Source organism: Panthera leo, chromosome F3, assembly GCF_018350215.1.
Source record: "Panthera leo isolate Ple1 chromosome F3, P.leo_Ple1_pat1.1, whole genome shotgun sequence".
NCBI lineage: Eukaryota > Metazoa > Chordata > Mammalia > Carnivora > Felidae > Panthera > Panthera leo.
Genome location: NC_056696.1, coordinates 30,016,110 through 30,020,256, shown reverse-complemented (window position 1 = coordinate 30,020,256; position 4,147 = coordinate 30,016,110). Strand labels below are relative to the sequence as shown.

The window sequence follows — 4,147 nt, the reverse complement described above, 5'->3', positions numbered from 1 at the left end:
ACTGAGTCACAGACACATATAATAATGGTCATGTGCAAAAACAATTCCGTTTTTATCATTTGTAAACTAGCAAATTGGTGATATAATCACCACATGTGCACAAACACACACAATCTTTCCCCCTCTTTCTTATACCTCACTTCTCCTTCTTTGGCCGTCTTTAAGGTACAATTGCAACACTGTGAATGTCACATTTTTAGTTATGGTTGTCATGAATTTAAAACCATTACTCAATCCATGGCTTAATAATCAATTCAGTATACATTTAATAAACACTTTTGTTCATGCTAATACAATAGTGGGTTAGGTTACTGTCCCTGTATTCACTGAATTTACTGAGCAATAGTTAAGCCTTTTTTGATCGGAGAGCACTGGCTTTCTAGTTATTTATGTATTTATAAATAAATATAAATATAAATTAAATATAAATATGTCCTTGTTTAAAATGTGCAGATGCTATTGTTTTGGTTTATTTTTATTTTGTTACATGTAAATATATAAAAATATGATTTCAGGTTATCACTCTGGTCATTGTACAAGATATACCCATGTAAAATCCTACATAAGGATTTAAGATTTATAGGGTTGGGGGTAAAGGGTTGACTATAAAGAAACAGCACAAGGGATTGTTGGGGGTGATGGAACTGTGCCGTATCTTGACTGGGGTGATGTTTCCACAACTCTGCATTTGTCAAAACTATAGTACTCTACACCCCAAAGAATTTTACTATATGTAAATGTAAACATAAACAAAAATTCTAACTTGCTGACATAATAGTTACTACTTCAAAGAGTGTTATTTAAAATAAAATTTGGGAGACACCCGGGTATCTGAGCGTCGGTTAAGTGTCCGACTTCGGCTCAGGTCATACTCTCACGGTTCCTGGGTTTAGGCCTCGTGTCGGGCTCTGTGCTAACAGCTCAGAGCCTGGAGCCTGCTTCGGATTCTGTGTCTCCCTCTCTCTCTGCCCCACTCATGCTCTGTCTCTGTCTCTCTCTCTCTCTTAGAAAACATTAAAAAAAATTTAACATTTAAAATAAATTTGACTTGTCACTTTATGTTTAAAGCATTTACACACACACACACACACACACACATGCACGCAAGTTCCCTGTATAGAACTTCCAGACAAAGTTATTTATTTGTTTGTAATCTTACTCCAGGGGAGTTCAGTTGACTTTCCCAAGGTACAATGGGAGGTGGCTGTGCAACCCTTTTTGCCTGCAGTGCCTCAAATTTCTACTCGTTCATTAAGAGAATTCTCCAGAGACAGATGTATTACAGCACTTTGAGAACAATATTCACACCCACTGCTGAAGAGTAAAAAGAGATCGCTGAAGGTTCAGCTCCGTGAAACAATTTAGTGGCTCAATGTGTTACTTAGGAACTAAATCCACGCAGGTACTTGGAAAGAAGCAATGGAGAATGGTGACAAATACCTCCCAGGGTATATGGGTATGAAGACTTATGCTCAAGTCTCCTCCGGCTTGGCTTCCGTACACAACTAGACTTCAAGTCCGCGTCTCTCACGCACTCTGTTACCTCATGGCCATCGCTTGTGGGTGATGAATGCTAGCGTTCACAGAACAGCGTGCTGATGCTTTTTTTTCCTGCCATTGTATGTAACATGTTTTCTAATTCTTTTGCTCTATTCAGCATTTGACCCCAACGATAGGGGATTATGGTATTAACTCTCTACCCAGCACACATTCTTTACAGACTCTCACTAAATACTGTAAGCCTGCTGCAGAGAGGAATAAAAGTGAAAGCATACCGTCTGGTCTTAAGCTGAGCACACAGAGGGTCGTGATCCAATTGGAAGGGAAGCAGAATTTTTAAAAAGAAAGAGGTTTGACCAAATTTTAATCCTTGTCATTTTCATTTCTCTTACCCTGTGGATTTGGGTGATTTTATTTACACTGTCAGCTTGAGCCCAGGGATTGGAAATCAGGCTTTTATGGAGATTATTAAAAGTACATAGAGTACACTAAAGGTTGGGCTAACTGATATATGCTGCTAAAAATATGAATGTGAATGCCCTGGTATTAGATGCCACTGGCGTACATTTCATCCTCCTTAGAAGGTTATTCTTGGGAGTCCGACCTGCTACAATGGTAATGAGATGCAGGCTGTCAGGATATTTCTAATAGGTAGCAAATGACCAGGGATGGAGGTGAATTAGCATTACTCAGATGAGAAGGTAGCTCTTTATACCATTAATTCCAATGCAAAGTAATTCTGCCATCCTTCTCCTAAAAGAGAGGGCATTGTAAAGTAGGGGGGGGGGGGAGGAGGAGGGCAGGGTTAAAGCCTGAAGGATTTATCGATGGGTTGGATGGGCCACAATGTCACCCAAGTCTCTAGGCTGGGTTTTGCTCGGCACGAACTCCTCAGATGCATCACTAGCGACTTTTAGTTAGGTAATACCAGAGAGGCCTAGATCATGAAGAGAAAGTTCTAGAACTCAGTCACAGTCTTTAAGCTCTCAAGAGGTAAAAACAAAGTGGCTTACCCCATCTCAAAATACTGGAAGCATTCAGTGCTTCAGTCTTAGGTCAAAATGGCGAGCAGGCCTGCTGCCCCAGCACCAAGTCGGTGGCTGGAGGGTATTTGAAAATAATATTACAATGCTCCAGGGTTCAAGAAAGTCCAGTTCATGTGAGATGATACAGTATACAAGAATGATGATGAGAGGCCATAAGAAGTCTTCCTGAGAAAATTCATAACGGCAAGATGTTTCGCGTAAAGAGAGCATTGGATCTGACCAGAAGGCAGCAGATTTTGCCTATAGAGCAGTGGACAAAATATAAGGAGGGTAAAATCTATCTCGAACCGCATCTGAAGGAAGTTACTTGGGAAAGAGAGAGAAGAATGGGCAAAGAAAGAATCCTGGAATGGAAATCTGTGGTTGCGGCTGCCTTGAAATATTTTGGAGAAGTTGGCTAAACCGGAAATGTACAATTTAGAACTACTTGAGCTGCAAACGTATTACTTTAGATAAATGTCTATTGTAATGACAAAAGAAAATACTAGAAGCATTCATGCTTCAACGAGGCAGGTTTAGGATCTCAAAGACATGGAAATACTCCTTTACAAAGTAGCTGCCTATGGGGGACTTGTGTCCTTGCAAGTTTATAGATTATGATAATCTAAATAGGCTTAAGAAGGTTTTAGAGAACTGCATGGATCGCAGCTCTACGATGGATCACCAGGAGAAAATGGGGTATTTGAGGCACTTATTTCCAATCAAGGGGACCGATGGTATCCTGCTGCCTGCTGCATAGCCTCCTTAGGTGCCACTGATGGAATGAGAGTCACTGCCATGCTGAATCTCTCAAGTGTGCTCCACACATAAAAACGAGGAGAAGGGCAGATGGCAGGAAGCAACTAACCAAGTGTTTATTTCACTTGGAGCTCTCAGTTTAAGGACTGAGGTTCGTAAGTCTCTGTTGTGTCCTCGATGCCTATGTATACATGAAAATGTGCTATCCTGCCATAGAAAAAGGTGCTATCCAAAAAATGTGCTATCGAGGGGTGCCTGGGTGGCTCAACCAGTTAGGCCTCCAACTCTGGATTTTGGCTCAGGTCACGATCTCACGTTTTGTGAGTTCGAGCCCCACACTGGGCTCTGCACTGACAGCTCAGGGCCCGCTCGGGATTCTCTCTCTCTCTCTCCCTCTCTCTATCTCTCTCAAAATAAATAAATAAACTTAAAAAAAAGTACCAGCTGACCAGGGAAAGAAAAGTTTCTGATTTGTAGTCATTGCCAGTTTCCGTAGAGCACACACTCTCTGATTGCATGCTACCAGCACTTTAATGACTGGCTTGCAAACTATCTAAAGATTTAACAATCAGCACCAGCAGGAGCTGGATCCGGCAGCCCACGGAGAAGACGCTTGTCCACAGGGAGCCTGCAGACCAGCTTGGCAGGTGGGCCGGTCCTCCAGTGCCTTCCCCGTTTAAAACCTTAGCTCTGAACCGCTTGCCCCTATTCACTTATATTCTACATCCTGACGAGGCCTCAGATCTATTTGTTTGCCTTTTCAGAGCCTTCCTTACCCACTCTCCCCGAAACCAGCCACCCTCTGACTAAAATGTTGACTTCCTTCCTAAACTTTGATCCCAGTTCCTGGTCTGGTTGTACTG

At 41.9% G+C, this 4,147-nt stretch overlaps 1 pseudogene; it reads left to right on the top strand.

Moving 5' to 3' along the window:
• Positions 1–2,561: 2,561 nt before the first annotated feature.
• LOC122211529 lies at positions 2,562–2,924 on the top strand (annotated as a pseudogene).
• The last annotated feature ends 1,223 nt before the right edge of the window (positions 2,925–4,147 follow it).